Consider the following 20,831-nt stretch of genomic DNA (forward strand, 5'->3'; position numbering starts at 1 on the left):
AGAAGCAGCGAGTCCTGCTCAGGTGAGGATGCGGCTGGTGTGTCCACCCAGTGCACCAGACAGTAACACCCTTCTTCCAAATAATTCAGCTGAAATTGAGCAAATCTGGGTATTTCTTGGACGGACCAGATCATTTGATGTTAGATTCTGTGTAGTTTGATGATGACTGAGGTCTCCTTAAGTTATAATATCCAACTAACTGAGGTAGCATCTCGACTGCTTTGTGGTGGGACTTCTAGGCCAAGTATCCCAAACATTTCAGAGCAGCAGATTATTGTGAACTGTTAACCCTGGTAAAACTATATTGATCGTTTTTCAGTTGGAAGCTGTTACACATTTCTGGTCTGTGCACCATTTTCTGAAGCCTTGGTGATGGTTTGCAAACAGCACCAAGCATTCAACGTACCTCCTCCTTGCTGCCTGAGTGATTTCCATCTTCAGAGGATAAGTGGCACCAACCTGTAGTCCCTGTTATGATGATGCCTCCCCTGAAACAGGGCTTGTGGCTCTCAGTGGCTTGGGCTTTAGGCTTGGTTAAACAGGTATGCTGTTTTCACTGGGCTATTGACGTGTTGTGGGATTTTGCAGGCAAATTTGTTTGTTCTTCTTCTGCTGTGGTCTGTCTTGGGCATGTTGTTGGTGAAGGAACCTTTTTTCTCATTGAAGAGGAAGTAAGACTTCCAAAAATAATTGATAGTCTCCAGTTGTAAAGTGAAAAATGGCTAGGGCTCACCTTTTCTGCCCTACTACAACATCTGTACATGCCCTAAGAGATCTCATGTGGCTTCAGGACCTATAAAATGAGGACACTGTCTCTTTGGTCACTGGTTTCCTGCTTCTGAACAATTGGTCTTAAGCTATTGTATTTAATGTAGTGAAGTCTGACCTTGAATACTAGAAATCATTATAAAAGGAAATGCTTCACTGGCCCATATTATTTTTGTCAAAGTTGTTTTTAATAGAAAATAAGGTTTTGGGTTTTTTTTAAAAAAAACACCACAGAAAAAATATTTTTGCTGACAAGATTTTTCCCTGAAAAACTGACCTCTAGAAAGAAAAAGCTCTTTATTCTCAATGGGAAGTCAAAATCTTTTCCGGAAGGGGAAAAGATATATATTTTTTCCAACAACAATATAGTATTAATGCTTGCTAGTTTGATGCAGATATTCTACTTTTTTTTGAAACGAGTTAGTATTTACATCTGGTTTTTCTTTTTTTTTTTTTATTATTGTTCATCTTGGACATTTGCTAGCATATAATTATGCATACCAGTAATTGAATCTGCAAATCTCCCAGTAGTTCTCCATCCTTTTCAGATGCTCGAAAAACTGTTCTATCACATGTTCTCTTTGTCTTTTTCAGCTTATTTCTGGGCAGATGAATAAACACACTTTTTAATGCATTTCAATTATCTTGCTTTTTGTCAAGGTATATTTTCAGGTAACACAATTAATTAAAACTCCATTAACCATTTAAAAAGGACATATCCTCTAGTGGCAGTCCTTTTGTACTGGCCTACTTGAGTTAATGAGTGCAAATGGATGTAGGATACATATTGACTTGCTCAGAAATAAAGGGGGATTTTTGTCCTTTTTCTTGCTTTTTTATGTATGAAGGAAGCCTGAAGAGATACTCTTTTCATTACTTTTTACCATTTAGATTCAGTTTATTCAGGCCTTCCTAAGAGTTAGATTGCAGGGCTATGTTTTAAAAATTTTATTTTATTTTGGTTTATGTTGTTGAAAGCAGGGCTGGTTGCACAGACTTGGAATGCCTTCTCAACAAATGGATTCTCTCTGACCTTTAGTAAGAAATAATTAGGACAATTTATCTAAACTTTTTGCTATTTGCATACCCTCTTAGCAAAGGTATAACCGTTCCCAGCCCTGCAGCCGAGAAGCTGTGTCCAGCCTCAGAGGCTTTTTTCCTTCTGCTGCCAGACCGACCTGTTCCCATCCCCTGCTGTTCACTTACCACCGGAGCAGCCAGTTGCTGAGGAAGCTTGTTCGGGCCGTGGGAAAGCTCAGGTAGACTGAGTTGTTTTTCTGAACTGCTTTGCAACACAAAGAAAACTTTTCAGAGAGGGCAGCTTTCACCGCTGCTCGCTGCTTCCAGGTCAGCTACTGGTCCAGGCAAACTGGGCTTTTGTGGCTTGCAGAGCACCTGCACGGGAAGGCAGCTGAGCACAGAGACTACCTTGATGAGGGAAGGGAGCAGGAAAAAGGTCCTTCTGCAGAGTGGTAAGTGTTATATTACGTGAATAAAGTTTGATTTTTTTAATTACTGTGGAGAATTTTAACCAGAGACCTTTCTAGTTTGTAACCCAGAGTGCTGTCATTGCAGAAACTATGTAGAATGAGTTGAGGGGATGTAGAATAAAATGCTGCTGGCTTTGGGTGATAATAGAAGCCACAGTTTCCTGACACTTATTTATCATTCTTCCTTTTAATGTGTTATCCAAAAGGGTTTTTTTATCCAAGAGGATTTTTTAACTTAGCCCTACAACAGGTGACTTCTTTTAACTACTGTTTCCAGATCCTAAAAAGTAGGAGTGCAGCTTTAGCAAGCAAGAATGTGTATCTATATACGTAATACTCTGGTAATTCACACATGTTGGGAGAAAAAGAGCAAATTTATATCCTAATAGCCTTGGAGTACCAGTTCTAGAGGTGGGAGTGAGTAGTCAAGACTTCTGTACTTGGCACCTCTGCTGCCAAACTCCACAGAAATTGGAATAATTAAAGATGAAGTTACTTTTATTCAGTCCGTCTCTTACAGAAATAAGGGAATGGTGGAGAATAAGGAATTCTGAATCACTGGTAGTGGATAGTGATCTAATGTAAATCCCCAGGCAGGTTAAGTTAATGTATTCTCGGCATGATGCCCAGAGTGAGATGGGGGGGGAAGGGATGGGAAGGGATGAATCAGCTCTGATGTTTTGCAAGATCCTGCCTTCTACTTCAATATTGTCTTGTTTTCTTTGCCTGAATTTATTCCTGACAGGTGGTATCAGAATGTTTTCGTTAAAGAAAGGCAGATACCTCCCTAGAATCACAGAAATCTTATGAAGTCTACTGTGGCAAACTAGTATTCAGACTTACAAGTGGCCAGATTCTCTTTGCCAGTTCTTTAAAGCTTTGAAATTCCTCCTTGCTGCCTAAAATCCCTTTTTTTCTGGGCCCCGTTATTCAGCAACACATGGACGAGAGCACACAGGCTGTATTGCTTGCTGCCTGCCCCTGCCCGGAGGGAGAGTGGCTGCCTGCCGGAGTCCGGCTGGGCCGCAGCCCGGTTGAGCCTTTTCCCCTCGCAGCCCTCATGCAGCGGTCGTGCTGACCTCCAGGTGGGCTTGGGGCAGTACCAGCACACCTCCCGACCTACTTTAACACTACTCAACATTGAATCACGTATCAGCCTTGGCATACTTTTTAAAACTACTGTCAAGAGAGGGTAAGTTGGTGCTTTGACAAGCTGGGCATAGGAAGCACTCCTGCAACAATGGCACTGTAAGAATATTAGCACTTGCAAAGGGTGCTTGTGCCTCCTTTGTACACAGCTGGTGGAGCCAGGGTAGATCGTGATGCTCAGGGAACAAACATGTGAAGTTTGAATCTCGACCATCTGGATGGGGTGGCTGTGCCTCACCTCGTATGTCCTTGAGAGCTGGTCACTCGAGTTTGTTGAAGTCTGTGCCACCTGCTCTGGTTTTGCAGTTGTGGTACCCCAGTGAATTTGAATGAGAATGTGGGTCACTGTCAGACTGTAGTGCTGCGGGGACAGAGGAGAAATGACCATCTGAACCTGAGCAGGGTGGGCAGTCAACCAGATAGCTACTGTTTCCAGCTTCAGGTGGACCAGGTCTCCATGTATGGGGTGGGACAAGGGAGGCAAAGAGGAGCTGCCTGAAGAACAAAACGCGCTCGTCATGAGTCTCAACAAAACCGAGCATGCTGGAGGTGGTTTTTAATTGCTGGTTCTGGTGTGCTGAACTGCCACCTCCAGAATAGCCTGCCTGTAACAAGTGCCCAGGAGTTTAGGCTGGGTTTACTGTTTTCCGTGGTAACTAAATTTAGACAGAATATAATTTAGAAATGAAAGACACAAATCACTAAACCAGAGGGAAGCATGGCATTGAGTTAAATGAGAAAAAAGTAATACTTTCCCCAAGCTAAATAACAATCAGTTCATTTGTTCCTTGCTTCTGGAGCCCATATTGATTTCATAAGCACATTTTCTTCCTTGACACTGCAGCTGTAGGGATTTTGAAAGTATATGTGTGTTCTCAACATTTTTTGCTGTGCCTAAGGTCAGCATTGTTAACTTTACTCATCTGAGTGTTTGGTTCAGTCTCCTGGGCCTATATAGTGATCAGCTTTGGCTGTCGCACAGGGCAGCTTTTGTCAAACAGCTTTAGAGATGCTAATAGGGGGTGATGGAAGGGGAGAGATACCACAGGGCTGAGTGTGCATTAAAAACCTATTGCCTTGATGTACCTTAATGGTTGTAGGATTTCTCATTTTCACAGTGCTTGTAAGCATTAAGGAATCCTCCCAACACCACTACCAAGTGATGAACAGATGTATTATATATACGCACGGTACATGAGAGGGCAAGAGATAAAATTGTCTTGTGTAAGGGTTGTCAAAGAAGCCAAGGGGAAAACCAGTAGTTTTAAATGACTGTCTTATCCAAGACAACTAGAATTTGTCTTTCTAAGACACTGCGTTGTAAAAGCATACACTTGTGTAGGCACATGCATCAGTGCTCTCCTGAATAAAGAAATGTTCCTGAACTAGTGTTTGGGAAACCAGTGCAGCTTTGAAATAGCTGAATGATTCTGCAGGGAAGAGCTGTCAGGTTTTTTTTATCTGTTACTGAGCTTACTAAGGGTTTTTGTTTTAGTAGGGTTTAAGATTAGAGCTTGTTTAGCAATTTCAGACTTTTCTCATGTGATTTCCCCTTCCCCATACCTCAGTTTGAAAAGGAGGATGGAGGAGAAGAAAAGGGACAGTGCCTCCGGAATATGTGAAGAGGGGTGATTGTGTCCCCGGGCTGAGGATGCCTGATGGGGCTGTGGTCGTGAAACTATGGCTAAGGGAAGAGGCGTTGCTTGGACCTTCAGGGGCTCTTCTGCTAGTTCTGCTGGAGCATCCTCGACTGGGCTCTGTAGGTCCTGGGCTTTGTCTGCTCCTACTGCCTGTTATTCTCACCCTTTGTAGCCAAAGCCTTTTCAGCTTAGTTCCACTGTTGCTGCATCCACCTCCTCCCATCTGTATTTGTTCTCTGCTGTTAGCAGCTCCTTGGCAACCTGCCGCACAAGATATAATCTGCAGCCTCACTTAGAGAATTACTCTACTCTGACCTCCTCTGTATTGCAGACTACTTCTGCTTCATAGGGCTTAATCCTGCAAAGAGCTAAACTCAATTTAAACTAGGCACCCTTAGCTGAGACTGCCTTCCCACGGGTGGATTTATGGTTAAGAGCAGCACATGTGGAAGTACATTAACCACTACAGCATAGAAATCAGTATGATGAATTAAATATTTCAAGTGAAGTTTGTAAACTAATTCTATAAAATCACTTTTTTTGAGGAGGATCCTCTTTCATGAATAAAAAGTTAAGGTAAAAATGAAAGCCTATTCAGTGTTATTGATTTTAAAACACTGTAACATACTTCTTTTGCCGGTACCACTAATGTTTTCTGATTGGTGGTCACTGAACATCATTCAGGATTTTTTTATATATATATATATAAAATAAATCTAGAGATGCATTGGGAATAATATCTCGTAAGACAAATACTTATGTATAGTGAAGAACTAGGACACAGATAATTATGTTTCTGGCCAAATTAAGCTTCTGCATACTGAAATATCCATGAAACAACCTGTCTGAGGCATTTTAAATGGCATAAAACTCACCAGCTGTATCCCTGCTGATTCTAACCCATTGCAACCCGTGTGCTCTGAGCTCTACAGCTCAGTAGACTGATACCGTGACTTGTTCACAGAAAGGCTGACTGGGTTCTTTTGTTTGCAGTAACATGGTTTCAGAAGCTGTAAAGGCCATTTCTTCTGTACCTTGGGTTGCTCCATGATAACCTCTTTATTTTCTGCAGGCACTTCCCTCTGCTCTCCTTCCAATGGCATCACTCCCACAAATGCTGCCTCCCACCTTCGATTGTACAGCTGTTGCCTTGGGGTCCATCCATCAGCGCCGCGTCCTTTCAGACTTCCCTGGCAGGCTCTGCAGCTCGGGCTTGCCTTAGCCCTGGTCCCTGTCTACTGCTGTGTGATGTTTGTGTATCTCTTCCCAGTTCCCTCATGGCTGCTCTGTTGTCCCCTTCTGCTGCTCTGTCTTTTCTGCAGTCGGTGGGCGAGGCACGTACCAGACATTTTCTTCCCCCTCTCCTTTCACTGAATCCCACTTCTTTCCCAAAAGCCCCCTCAGAGCCAGTGCCTTTGCACAACCTTGCCCTGTGACTAGGACTCTGTGTACAGGTCTCGCTCAGCTATCTTACCCTGCTAGGATGCTTTTCAGATAATGAGGTATGAAAGAGCAACACAGTTTACTCCAAGAGTTGAATTAGATTCATGTATCACCTGTAAACCTGTCTTCCTGAAAACAGAGCAGAAGCTGATGTCCCAATTTTCACTAATGCTATATTTTGAGAATTTTTCTGTTAGCCGGTGGGACATGCTGCTACCTGGGAACCAGGCTCCTTTGATGTTTTGACAGTTGTGAACCCCCCTATGCTCTCTATGGGCTCTTCCCAAGAAGACGGGCTGTTTGATTAGTAGAGTGTTGTTTCCCCCTAGACTTTGATTGTGTTTCTTGTGGGGTTTGTTTCTCTTTTTAAGAACGCCAGGCAGATACTAGTAATGGTGATTAGTGAGTTTGTTGCATTGGTACTGTTGTGTACTTCTGCGTTTGAGAATTGGGAATTAATCCATGCTGAGGAGTTCTGCAGAGTCCATCACCAGTATATACAAAAAGGGATATGCGTACTCACATACTGAGCTCACTCTGTTTAAGTATCCTGCATTGCTACAACAGACTAAGAATTACTATCTGCATGTAACATTTTTGTAGTACTAGTTTAAACTAATTCAGCTGTGTATGATTTGCCTTCTGGACTCTCCTACTAAAAACAACTGATGTTAGTGCCGGTGTAAATTAGACATGAGCAAAAACGCTGTTCAGCTAAACAGCTTGAATAACATAACAAATGGTGCCATTTTGCATGCCTATTCAGAGCACAGAAAATCAATCTGCTTTCAAAGCTGGAGCACTGCCACTTGATTTGTGGGTTTCTAGCAGTTTCAGACTTAAATCCCAGTCTACTTTATAGTTAGCATAATCATGCTGTCCAGTTGTGAGCATATAAATTGGACAGATTATGTTCAGGAATTGCATTGTGGAAATACAGACAGGTCTGTTTAATGAGGTACAAAACCTGTTTGGCCTGAAATGTATAAACCTCAATTATCCATATGCCACAAGGGACAGAGGATAAGTTTGATAACCAAGCTTTTAGAAAATGGCAGGAATATTCAATATGATAAGCATTAAGAATCATGACCTCATTTGGGATAACACAAGGCTTGGATTATTGAAGTGCTTCTGTATTGGATTCAAAGAGTGTAATAGTGTTTGATGTTTGGGCTTCAGTTTGGTAACTGCTATTAGTATCCAACTCAAAAAGATCTGTAAGAGACAAGTAGGTCCAAGTGCTTCTCACTGCCACTGGTACTCTTCAGTTAGCTATTACTGGGCACAGAAAAGGAGAATTTGATAGCCTGCTTCTCAAAGAGAGCCAATGTGCCATTTTCACACCGTGTATTTGCTGACTCCAGAAAAAATATTAGTGGTCTTAATTTTCTCTGAAAGTTGTATTTTAAAGAGAAAGCCTTTTCTTTTTGTTAAGGTTTGGAGCTCAGAATATTTTGGAATACTTTTCTTGCTCTTCTAGGGTAAATCCCACTTCATTTGAATTAATTACTGCTCCTATGGTGATATTTGAAATAAAGACAATCTTGGATGCTCAAAAGCGGGAAGAAAAAAGATTAAAACTCATCATATGAGTCTTACTGATAGAATCTTATTAACTCTGCATGCTGATGTTCAGAAGTTCCTCCATCCTTCTGCCTCCCACTATCTCTGCCTTTTGGTTTTTAAATGCATGGAAGGTTTTTCAGACAACTCCAGTAGAAGTAAGCTTCACACTACCTTACTAGAGTGGTAGGGATCAACTCAAAATCATCTGAGTCACTACACTCTGAAGTGATCAGTGTTTAAATTCTTGGTATGGATTAGCATATTCTCCTGTTTGAAATACCAGTGAGTTTATAGTAAATGAGGACATCCTCATGTTGATATGGGTGGACCATTTTGGTGGCTCTCCAGTTGTTTTACTTGACTACTTTGCATTCTGCCAGACTGTGTATGAGTGTGTCTCTGCTCCATGGGCAGAACAAATGGATGAATCCAAACAGATAGATGCATGAATGAATGGATATTGTTTGTCTGTTGAGATGCAGCCTAGGTCAATTCACTGGCAATTGCACGCCGATATCAGTCTGAAGCTGACACTGCATCATTATTCCGCCACACAGTGCACTTGGAAAGTGGTCTGTGGCCCGTCCATCGTCTCACTGGCTTTTTGAACACTTAATCCCTTGGCTGAAAGGATGCCCATGCAAGGTCACTACTGGGATGTAATGCTAGATCAAAAGTACCTGTAAGAAAGAAAATATCTAAGGCTGGGCTCAGGTAGTACTGCTATGTGTTCCTAATGTGTTCTTCTGCATAGCATGTAGTAACTGGAGGTGGACAAGCCATACTTTGTGGTAGAGACTGGTTTAGGACCTTGCATGTTCATAGTAAAGGGCTGCCTGGAAGCTGAGGAGTTCTTTGCAGTGCAGGAGACCAGCTGGATACAGAAGATCAAGGGAGACCTGAACTCATGGCCTTGCTATTTTCAGAGCAGTTGTGCTCCTACATCACAACCCTGCAGAAGGTTCTTTATTAGGTGAGCGTTTATCTTCTGACCCATTTCTTTTCCTTGTGCTATGAATAACTGGCCCTGTACACTGACACACAACCAGCATCTCATTCTCTGTGTGTGCACAGGATATCTGGAGATTCGGGAGGGTCCTTTTCTTTGTGTTTGAGAAGATTTGTTAAGAATCACAGTCTTGCACTATTCTCTCCCAGACTGTCATAATCTCCTGCCTTCTTATAGCTGGCTTGAGGTCCCTTTTGTCATTCATTTAAAAAGTGGTGCCAGCTCTACTGTGTTGTTTTACAACAGCAAATCAATAATCACGGCAAATCTCTGTAGTTCATTTTACCATAACCACTGTTCATTTCCTGTGACTCCTCTTGCAAAGCCTGCTTTCCCAAGCTCTCTGCCAGTCTTGTGCTGCACATTAGATGTGAAACAGAAAATTACTTCTTAGAAGGGTCTTTTTTGGCTGTTAATGTGTCACAGAAAACGAGCAGAATCTTTGTGATATTACATGGCAGAGGACAGTCAGTTGTATAAAGTGGGGGTGTGTTACACACACAAACATACATTTTGAAATAGGAGGTGCAGTGCTTGAACAAAACTGAGACATTTTGTTTTTCAGGACAAAATTTAGCAATTTAAGAGTAAATAATATATGTAGAAGTACATATGCCAATGATGTTAACTCTCACTATATCACTGAGATTTTTGTAGGATGACTTTATTCACTTGATTTCAGTGACAACTCTCTTGTGTTCTTGAGTATAGAAAATGTCAGGGAAAATACTCGGAGGTAATGTTTCAAAGCAGTGCCACCTTATGGTTCATTTCAGAATAGGAACGTGTGGCCTCACCCACACAAAAACATCGTGTGTATCTGGCTGGGCTCTCTAACTTTCTTAAATGGTCACCTTCTGTGTTTCTGATCACAGGCGTCAGTGATGGCCTACGCCTATCACTGTCACGACTAATTGCAGAGAAACAAATGCAATTATTAGACTGCTTCTCAAAGAAGAGCCGTTCCCTCTGTACAATTAACCATCCCATTGCTCACATGGGCAAAAACTTCTGCCTCAAGTCCTTCGCTCCCAGACTGCTGTCTGAGGTGCACATGCAGCTACTGTCTAGGGCTCCCATTTCTGCTGAGATGTTGCGTGCCAACCCAATGTCACAATCTATAATCTTGATAGCTGCAGTCCGTATTCATCATACCTACCCTTGTGGTCCTGTCGCTCATGCCATGGTAAATAATCACTAGCTGACCAACAGCAGGAGGAAAGACTTTGAAGTTCTGCAGCCCTGTTGCTCTTCTAGATCCCTGATCCCTAAGCAGCATGAGTTTTGTGGGCCTGGATGTGACCCTGCACCCAGGGAAGATGATGTTAGAAAAATCCTTGCAGAAAAAACTGGTCTTCTCAGTCTCTTCCTGCTCTTGTTGCAGCTTCTGGCAGGACTAGCTGCTGCCTGGATGCCAAAAGCTTGTCAGAGCTGCTTGGTTGTGTGGTTGCACTGAATTCCCCGAGAAGTCAATTACATATTGTCATATGCTCATGTGTTAATTACAGCTACTGGTGCAGCTTGGAGACCTCTTTAGTCTGCAGTAGCTGTAACAGTTTGCAAATAATTCTGGCTAGCCTGTGAGAGAAGGGTCACTGAATTACACAGAAAAATCCTGGGGATACTTTAATTAAATTCTAGGTTTAAAAGGAGCAGCTTCTTCCAGCTACTGCAGTGCATAAGTCCCAGAAGTGGAATTAAGGAAGATGGGATTCCCTGCTACCCTGCTGAATGCAGAGGATATCCATTTCTTGGGGAAATTAGTATTTGAACTGGAATGAGAAGTGACACAAGGATGGGTGAGGTGGGAGCACCTGGGACTAACGTTCAGCTGTTACTGCACTGCTGCTCAGTGCATTTTACACAACCACCAGCACTGCTGTCCTCAGTGTTGACCCGCCACCAGTTGCAATGAGGTTAAAATAAGGGCTGTTAGCTAGGCTTCGACTCTTTCTGTTAGACTAGTTTATTCACATACAGCACATAGACACTACACAGCAGCTTTACCAAGGGTTGTGCAGAGATGGCCAGCCCAGCACGACTGCTAAATTCCCTCAGATTCCAGCAGCAGTCCCATGTATTGTGGAAGACAGTAAAGTTTAATAATGAAAATCTCATCATTCATATTATCTGCTATGAATTTAGCTTGTTCACAAAGATGTGTATGTTAAGTCCCGTGGCTACAGAGAATACTGTGTAAACTGTTTCCTATCATCTTGAGCCTTTTCATTCATAGACTTTTAAAAATTAAATTATACTACTATTTTCTGTTCTCACCATGTATCCTATAAAATTCCCATCCTTTCTCATACATCCTTTCTTCTGCCAAATAGTTTGACAGCTGCATGCTGACTGCCTCATTTGACTGATTTGGCCAACAAAATCAAAACCTTGGCCTTCCCTCACTCTGGTGTTAAAAAATACACAGAGACCTCATCGTATTTGAGATCTCCAGTATCTGTCTGATTGGTCTGAAATCAACATTGAAATTTGTTACAGACATATACACAGACTGATCCTGGAATTTTGATATCCATAAGGAGCCAGGCTAACTAAACCAAGTCAAAAGTATGGAAATTACAACCAATATAAGATGAAAAAAATTAAAATGATGAGTGTATGGAGGTATAAGAAAACAGTCCAGAAATTAAGGTGATGCTACACTAGCTGCCTTGTAAGAGCATCTGAAACCCTTCACATCACTGGCCTTCCATGATTTAAGGAGTATTGCAAACTTTTCTTCTGAATGTCTTGATGTCTTGACTCACAGTCTTTGGTCAGGTTCTTCTTGGGAACAGATGGTTACAGCTTTGCTGACGGCAGTTTCAACACCAGCACCATGCTGAACACTGGCCAAGGGTGAGTGCCTTTTGGAACAATTTTGCAATGTACCTTGAATTTTGTATTTCCAAATCACTTGGAAAGAACTGTGCTGCTTTGCCTCGAGGCATCCATAGTAGCTTTAATACATGATACTGGTTTGGCAGGCCTGTCTGTGATTTACTCTTTTGCTTGAAATTATTTCTGTATAGTCGATATTTCCCTTTCATTGTAATAAAGCTTTTTTTATCAAACACTGATTGTATGTTATAAAAAAGATTTATCCTAAATGAGAGAACTCACCGACAGGGAACTTGCTATGTTCCTCTGTGCCCTCAATTTAATCTTTCAACAGCATTGTCTGTTCATGGAGTGTATTCTCATTCTGATGCATGATGGATTTATTGGTGTCACATAAACTATTGGATATCAAAATCATATATATCTGGGGAATTAAGTAACTGCAGTGTTGGAGTGGTTTCTGGTAAGTAATTTCAGTCCGGTGACTTCAGACACATATGGTAGGTCACACAAAAGTTCTGAAATATCTAAATATGCCTGTGGCCATGTGGAGCCTGCCCTGACAACCTGGTATGCCGATTGCAAGCGCTAGATGCCGGAGCTCCCTGCTCCCTGATGGCAAGGGCTAGATGCCAGAGCTCCCTGCTTAACAGGCTTCTCTTGACGTAAATGGGAACCTTACTCAGCCAAATAGGACCCTGTGATGCACAGGTATATAGTTCTGACTTTCAGCAGCATGCATATGTTTTCATTTATGCACTCTCACTCTGCATTATTAGGTGAATGGAATAGTTCTACTCCTTCCGTTCTTTGTAAGAAAGGGGTTTAAGTTTTAGGAAAAAAGCTGACTTTCAAGAAATGTGTGATATTAATGGAGTAATTGTTATAGCTTTGTTTTGAGTCTCATTTGAGTTGTTAGCATTTTAGGTGTGTAAATTTCTTTTGTTATATGTATTTTTGAGACAGCAGTTACTGGTTTGACTTTTCTTTTAAGAAACAAATTTAATGGAGACAGAAGGTTGTTTTTATAAAATACTTCTTACCTTTAACTTTATGTTGCTGAGTTTTAGAGACAAAGAAAGAAGCTTTTCAAAGATTCTGCCAGTTTCTTTAACGCCAGGTTTTCCTATGCTGGAGTGTGTCCAAAGAAGGTCAACAAAGCTGGCAAAGGTCTAGAGCACAAGTCTTATAAGGAGTGGCTGAGGGAACTGGGTTTGTTTAGTCTAAAGGAAAGGAGGCTGAGGGGAGACCTTATCGCTCTGTACAACTACTTGAAAGGAGGTTGTAGCAAGGTGGATGTCAGTCTCTTCTCCCAAGTAACAAGCAACAGGACAAGAGGAAATGGCCTCAAGTTGTGCCAGGGGAGGTTTAGACTGGATATTAGGAAAAATTTCTTCACCAAAAGGGTTGTCAAGCACTGGAACAGGCTGCCCAGGGAAGTGATTGAGGTTTAAATACCTCCATCCTTGGAGGTATTTAAAAGACATGTAGATGTGGCACTTAGGGACATGGTTTAGTGGTGGGCTTGGCAGTGCTAGGTTAACGGTTGGACTTGATGATCTTAAAGGTGTTTTCCAACCTAAACGATTTTATGATTCTATGATTCTATAAGAAAGAAAGCATTTATAAAGGATTCAGGATTATATGAGTAGAGAAATTGGTCTTGATTTGCTTCTGAAGATGCAGTTTCCAAGGCTGTATGACCTCCCAAGTTCAGGAGGGCTCATAGTTATAGCGAGACTCATATTGTCGGCAAGGCATCACTGGTGACTGCTTTTCCACAAAGAGTCTTCTGGTGGTTTTCTTCTGTCTTTCCCCCCTCTCCCTACTTTTCTTACCTCAGAAAGAGGAGTCTTTTGTCACTGTTGTTTGTTTTAACGTTCCCTGGTGTCTTAACTATGGTTTCAGGTATGAAACGGCAATGCACTAGTTTTCCAACCCTCTCATTGGTATTCCTGGATGGATTTAAAGATGGACTGATCTTTACTTGCCTCCAACAGTATCTGAAGGTTTATAGCATCTCTGTTTGTCAGCCTTGAAGGTTTGCTTACACTTGCATACAAGATCTCACGGCTGTAAGTGTAGCTCAATATTGTTTTATTTCTCTGCATTAGAAAATCTCTCAGCTTTCTGCAAGATGAGGAGACTGAAAACCATGCCATGTCTTGCTAGTGTTTTTTACATCTGCCAGAGCACTGTAAATGCGTTTGTGACACCTAAAATGTGATCTGCCTCTAATTGCACCACCAGTAAATACTCATGGCTTATTTTTATGTTGTTTGCTTTTTAATGCATTTGAAGCCTGTGTATTGTTTTCACATCTTTAACAGAGGATTGGTTTTTGGAAAATTTTATCTGTCTCATAAAAAGAATCAGGCTGCTTTTCTCACCCTTTTTACCTCTAAGATGTACAAATGTACAAGAATTTGTGCAAAGTGATAAAGCGTGTAACACAGACAGTGATGCACTATACGTGCTTCTCATGTGAGGGCATTTTGTTTCAGTTACACCTCTTGGTTTATCCCCTGGAAAATTATTATAGGTGCTAGAATTTGTATGGAAAAAGTACCTGCTAAAGGGTACGGGGTAATTAATGTTATGTAGGACTCCATGCTTGCATGGATCCTGCTGCAGGATCAATGTGTGATGTCAATGTGAATCTGGATGAGATGCTCAGCCTGTGAGGTGGAAGTAGCAGGCTTAGGGTCTAAAATGCAACATAATGCTTTGTCTTCCAGTTTGTTTTTCTGAGCTCTGCAGTAAATGCTACTGCTTGAATGTTCTCCGCTTGGTTTCTTCTTTCTTCGAGGCACTGCCTCAGATGGAGTGTGTTAGGACAGAGAGCCTTGGGTAGTTGAGCTTTCAGCCTCCTGCTCTGTTGCATCCTTCCAACACAGCACTGCAAGAGAAAAAGAAAAGGGAGAGAGATCATACTAGGAGCTAGGCTTCCTGCAAGAGCCAGGTTAACCCCATCTCCTTGCAGAAACTGAGCCTGGATTGTCCTGTATCCTAAATTCCTCATATACAAAATGACTTTAAGCTGCCACACACTGCATCTGTTGATGTGATCAGTCCCATTTGTTCTTGTACACTCAGTTTGCTGAGGTTTTGATTTTGTACGGATGTTGTACTCCGAATCCAAAGCTTAAAGAAAGCCATGAGGTACCCAGTGACTTCAGTGGACTCTGGGGCCACTCCTACATGCTAAATTCATTGATGCCTTTCAAAGGACCAAATGATTAGATGGAATTTTGAAACAGTAGAATAATCCATGCAAGGTACAACATACGAGTCTTTCTGCTTCACCTGTTCTGAAAGTTATTGCCTCCCCTCAGGTAAGGGATGTGATTTTATACCAAAACTAGTCTGTGATGTGAGACTGTAATACAACTTTCTACTTTCTGTAGATATATAGAGTATACATTATGTGTAGACGTATAATTGCAGTAAGACCTTCTTGGTTACTCAAAGATCCACAGAAGTCAAATGAAGTAATTTTTTCTGTCATCTCTAATGTGGTTTTGGATTAACAAGGGACAATGGCTTGTGGTGTTCTTACGGCCAGGTTCCTCATGGACCTTCAGGAGACAGGTTTACTGCATCTGCTTTTCTGTGAACACTGCGGCTGGCAGACGTGTAGATCTGTGTAAGGTTTGACATGTTTAGAGGGAAAAATGAAGTTCAGATCTGCGTGTAGGCTGCCAGAAGACTGCCTTCAGCTGGCCAGGATCGTGTTTTCTAAGACTATGGGGCTTTCAGATGAAGCTGGAATATTGGGAAACTTGTGGAGGGGGAGAGTTGTGTCTCTATCAGCTACAGTCAGTTCAGGCAGGTGCTGTATTTTGACTTTCAGAAACATTCACTTGCTCAGGCTCTTGCCATGTGTCTAGCTCACCTGGTCTCACTGTGTTGCTTACGGGCACTTGCTGGGTCCATTTTCAGGGAGGGTTCGTTATGTCCAAAGAGATGTGAATACAGATTTTAATTTAAAAATGCCATGAACTTGTAAATTCATACTTTATTAATTTTGTAAAAATAACAAATCACATTTATTTGACACAATGATAAGGATGCACAGACTGAGAAACCTTTGTGTTGTGTTTATAAAGGGGGACTAGAAAGTAACTTCATTCACTGTAACCATCTCCTTTTCAGAAGAGCTAGAGTGGAAGTGAGCTGTAGCTATGCATAGATTTTGCCTTGAAATTTGTAAGATAGCAAATATTTGTTTTATTCTTCCTCAAAGGCTTATCCAGTAGCACAGAATAAAACAGAGGTTCTTATGGAGAAATGCAGTGTCGTTCTCTGGATTTAGCAGTGGGATTTTATTGTAGTCTTATGGCAATTTTAGCTATGGTCTGTTCAGATCCATATTGAGACCTCCAATGCCAAGGCTGTGTGACTAAGAAATTCAGATCCATCTCCTTACCAGCAGCGTGAGGCCGTGAGGTTTGAGCCTGGCTCTATGTTTTTCCCAGTGTTTAATGAAGGTTTGGGCCCTGGTTTTGTCTGATACTCGGCTCTCACTTACAGAGGACCATACCTAGGATCAGCCACCACTGAACCTGTGTCGCTCAGCCAGCCATGGAGAAAGCTGAAGCTGTGTGGGTGATTGTGCTGATGCCCACCAGCCCCAGGTTCACAATGACATGAGCCCACCACACGTGCTGTGTGTCTCCAGCACCTGCCATGCCGCGCCACATGGCCCTTCAGCATGGGGGTCCCCTGCCGAAGTGCACATGCCGAATTCGTTTCCAGTGGGCTCCTCCACTGCCATGTCCTGCCACCCCCATGGCTGGGAGGGAGGCACTTGGGGGAACACCAGCTGCCCAGGGCTGCGAGAGGACGCCAGCGTGAACAGCCTTTGGGAGGCATTTGTTAAACCTTAGCTTGCATGTAGTCTCACCAGCCACAAGCCTGCTTCATCAAAAGGAACACATTCCCCAGGTGTTGATTTAGACCTGAAGAGGGGCCAGTGCTCTGGAGTCACGACAGCCTCCAGTCTGCAGAGCAGCCTGGTAAGGAAGGCACAGGGCTCGCAGTGGGTCTTTTCTAAACGTGATTTCTCTGTGTCTTCTGGGGGGGGTCATTGCAGTTTTCTGTGTATCATTTGCTCCCCCTCCCCTGCAGAAAAGAATGCCATTTAATGGACTCTGCAGCATATTTTGACATCCTTAAACATAAAACAATCTACAGAAATGGAAGAAGATCTGTTTAGATTTAGCTAAGACTAAAACTAGTCTTTAGAGTCTAGAATTTCACTTTGATGGTGCAAAATTGCAGGACCGAAAGTATGATAGAATAAATCTCCCAAGATCACTCAGTTCAAAGATTTATTTTATGTTGAACAATATACATCTTGTGAAAGATTTGTTGATTAGGGTTGTTTCTGAACCAGTCTCTCTTGTGGATATAATCTCACCTCGAGAGCATAAGGTTAAATAATTCTTTACACCTGCTCTTGCAGTTCAAAAGAGGCTGCTTCACAGTTGCTGTTTGATGTGATTTCAAGGTCTGCCACAATGCAGAGTTATTTTTTTCCTACCTCTGCTGAGGAATCATGCAAGTTTTTTCAGGCACTGTTGCTTCATTTGAACAAAATAACAACAAAACCTTCAGGTCCAGCATTTCTTTCTGGAAAAATGTTCAAAGTTATCAAATAAATCAGCACCTAGCAACAGATTGCTCAGGATATGTATGGATGTGAGTAAGTGATTCAGTAATAAACAACTTGGTGATACATACATTGCCAAATGTTTTTTCCTGCGCTACAGGACAGCAGTACCAGATTGGGATGTGAGCCGTTTGATTTTTTGTTTGTTTGAGTCACAGGTGGGTAGTGATTTACATTTCAACCTCTTATTTTCTATAGCTAGTGAGGTTTCTGCACGATCTGGGAAGAGGAGGATCCTGCTAAGTCGAGCTCTTGTGTGGTAGCATCGGCAAGTCACAAGTAGAATTGGCTGGTGCAACGGTGCAGTGCCCGGTTGGATGCTGGTGGTTAACCACCAGCTGGCTCGAAAAGGAGGGTTGATCAATCTCCTTGTTTACCATTGATAATAAAGGATTTAAGATCCTGAGAAGGTAAAGAGCTAGAAAAGGGCTAGAAAGGTGTAGAAGATTCCTCCTTTCCCCTCCATTTTTCATTTTGACTGAAGGATCTCACTATGGGCAGCAGCAGTGACCTGTCTGCTCAGGGAGAAGAGATTGCTGGGTTTGGTTCAAGAGGTGGATCTGACAGCTGGAGGGGCCATGAGCTGAGCCTTACCCCAAACTTTCTCTGTGACCCCCAAGGTACTCGTGGGGTTTCACAGCCCTTCTTCCTCCACAGTGGGAGAAAAAACAGCTGCTATTCTTGCACCTTGTGCTCTGATAAACTTAGGAGTTACTGCAACTATGGTGAGTAAAAATTGAACCATGTGTAATATTTGTGTGTCTTTAACGTGGTGTTTCTTTCCCAAATGGTGGCTGAGAGTAGCTGAAGCATTTTATTCCTCTGTATTATATGACTTAAATAGCCCTTTTTAAATTTTAAAGGGATTAGCTTCCATTTGTGTGTTTATCTTGGATCTGTTTATTAGGTTTGTTGTATCAAATGGTCTAGAAGTAAAGGCTCAAACCCCTGAAGATGCAGCACAGTGTGCATCACAAAAAAAATAGGAAGAAAATGAAGTTGTAGTGCATACCTATACATGGTTTTTATACTAGTTGAAATATTTGTATTTGCAAGTGCAGGAACTAGTTTTACAAGGTATGCAACGTTATCAGCCCACACCATGGAGCCAAATACAAACATAAGGTTGGGGGAAAGAGAAGGGAAGGGAACTGTGCAGTGGACTGGTATCCTTCCTCATAAGACCAGGAGTGCACATCAGCCCAAGTAGTATTGCTGAGGGTTGGTGCTGCCTGTGGTTATCTGGTGCCACTTTACCTTAGTTTAATTCATTCATGAAAAAAAATATTGAGTGAATCAAATCTTTAAAGATATAAAGTGGAACAAATTTTTTCTCGAGAGAAAAAGTAGATTTGATGTCACTATCACATTCCATATATATGAGACACTAGTCAGATTTTTTGTTCTGAAAAGCCAAGGTATCATGCTTTTCTAGAATTTTTTACTTTTAAGTAAAATTAAAAGTTTTAAACAATAATTAATGATTTTGTGGAACTTGAGAATACTTTGAATTTTTTATTTTCCTAGGAATTTAGAAAATGTTTGTTTTCACTTTGTAACTGAGCCAAATAATCGGGGTGGGGGGGGGCGGCGAAGAACAATATGAAGCAGTTTTTCATTTGCCAATGCCATCAAATGCTATGGGAGTGATAATTATTTTTATTAACTTGCTCCAACAGCAAAAGCTAGCACAGGGACATGCTTCTCTTGTCAGAGACCCAGCAGACAAATTTTAGGGGATTCTGTGACAGGTGAAGTCTCTCAGAGTCCTTCAGGATCCTTTGGCTGGCATCCTTAAGCACAGGCCATCTAAGAAAATTAAGATGCGCAGTGTCCATGACTTAAGTGTGTTAGCTGCATTACTGTTTATTTGCTGCTTTTCATGTTGTGTTGGTGGTTTAATTTCCTTTGGTGAGTGTTTTGCTCAGAAGCTACTGTTTCTGTCATCCAAGTGACATCTGAATCCATTAAACCTAATTTTACATAAGCATCCAAAATGGCATTTCGTCTTTGAAGGTGAAGCTTAGTGGGGTTTTGAATGCCTGCTTTGGTCTCCCATCAGTGCTTTAAATGCAGGTGTGAGAGTTTTGAGCAGGCTTCTCTCCTCCTTCCTGCAGAAATCAAGGAAATAAGGTTTCCTTTAGAAAGATGTCATATCAGAATGTTCCCAGTTATTACAGTCTTGTGTTATTACCACTATGTGTGCACAGATGTGAGAGTTCAAAAATAGCTTCTGCTGTACTGTATAGCTTTGTACAGCTGAACACACTGTAGTAGAAACACTGTAATAGGAGTGGGGAAGGAAAAAGCCTTGCCTTATCATCTGGTTTGCAACACATGCAGGCAAGACCTTAGCTATGTTTCCCTTGTAGTTTAAATACCTCTTGGGTGTTGAAAGCCACAATTTTTCGGTCTTCAATTCTAATTAAGATGAAGGAAAGAAGGGATGGGATGAACACCTCTATCGTCTCTCACAGTGATAGACTGTATGACATAAAGTAGCATTTGCTTCTTGCCTTCAGCCAGAAAATGAAAAATATTGAGAAAGGTCTGAACAGATCGTGTGGTCTACTTAAACAAGTTCTCTGAGTTCTGTATTTTAAATTAATTAAGCTAAAAAAATTAGTTCACCTGTAGCCTTTTCTTTTTCTAAACCTTTTCCAAATGCCTTACTTATGAATTCTATTGTTCTGGTTTCCAGAAAATAGAGCTTTCAAATCATTAGTGCTAAGACATATTTCCTGAGGTCTTACAGTCTTTTCTTCCATTTTCTTACAAAACATCTGAAATCCTATCCTGAGGCACAGAAACAAGGTTGTTTGATTTCAATTTCACGTTCTTTAACTAATTAACTTATCCTCTTGCTTTGGCTGTCTCATGGTAATTGGTCCCAGATTCTTGGTATAAGCTCTACAAGCACTTCAGGAAATAGTAAGAAAAGCCCAGCCTGTAACTTAGAGAGGGCTACTGTGGAAGACTGACCATGATATAGAGCAGTTGCAATTAAGGGAATGTTTCTGTATCAGTGGAGATAAAGCTAGGTGGCTGTGTACTTTCAAACTGCTTTTATCCTGGGTTATGTGGATAAAAATACAGCTCTTAAAAATGGCAATTTTAGTCTGAACCTGTTAAAACTATGGCAAGCTCCAAGAAGTGTGCAGAGGATGTCCTGACCAGGCAGATATGTCAACAGGCCACAGTTCACCCAAAGAACTGATTTCTCATTCCTTTGCATCTGATAGGTTTCT

The 20,831-nt window shown here is 41.7% G+C and overlaps 1 protein-coding gene across 1 annotated transcript in view; it reads left to right on the forward strand.

Annotated features, from left to right (window-relative positions):
• The window catches only part of TMCC3 (transmembrane and coiled-coil domain family 3), a 143,674-nt gene that overhangs the window by 8,592 nt on the left and 114,251 nt on the right, over positions 1–20,831 (forward strand). The window lies entirely within an intron of this gene.

This window comes from Strix aluco, chromosome 5 (assembly GCF_031877795.1).
Source record: "Strix aluco isolate bStrAlu1 chromosome 5, bStrAlu1.hap1, whole genome shotgun sequence".
NCBI classification, from domain to species: domain Eukaryota; kingdom Metazoa; phylum Chordata; class Aves; order Strigiformes; family Strigidae; genus Strix; species Strix aluco.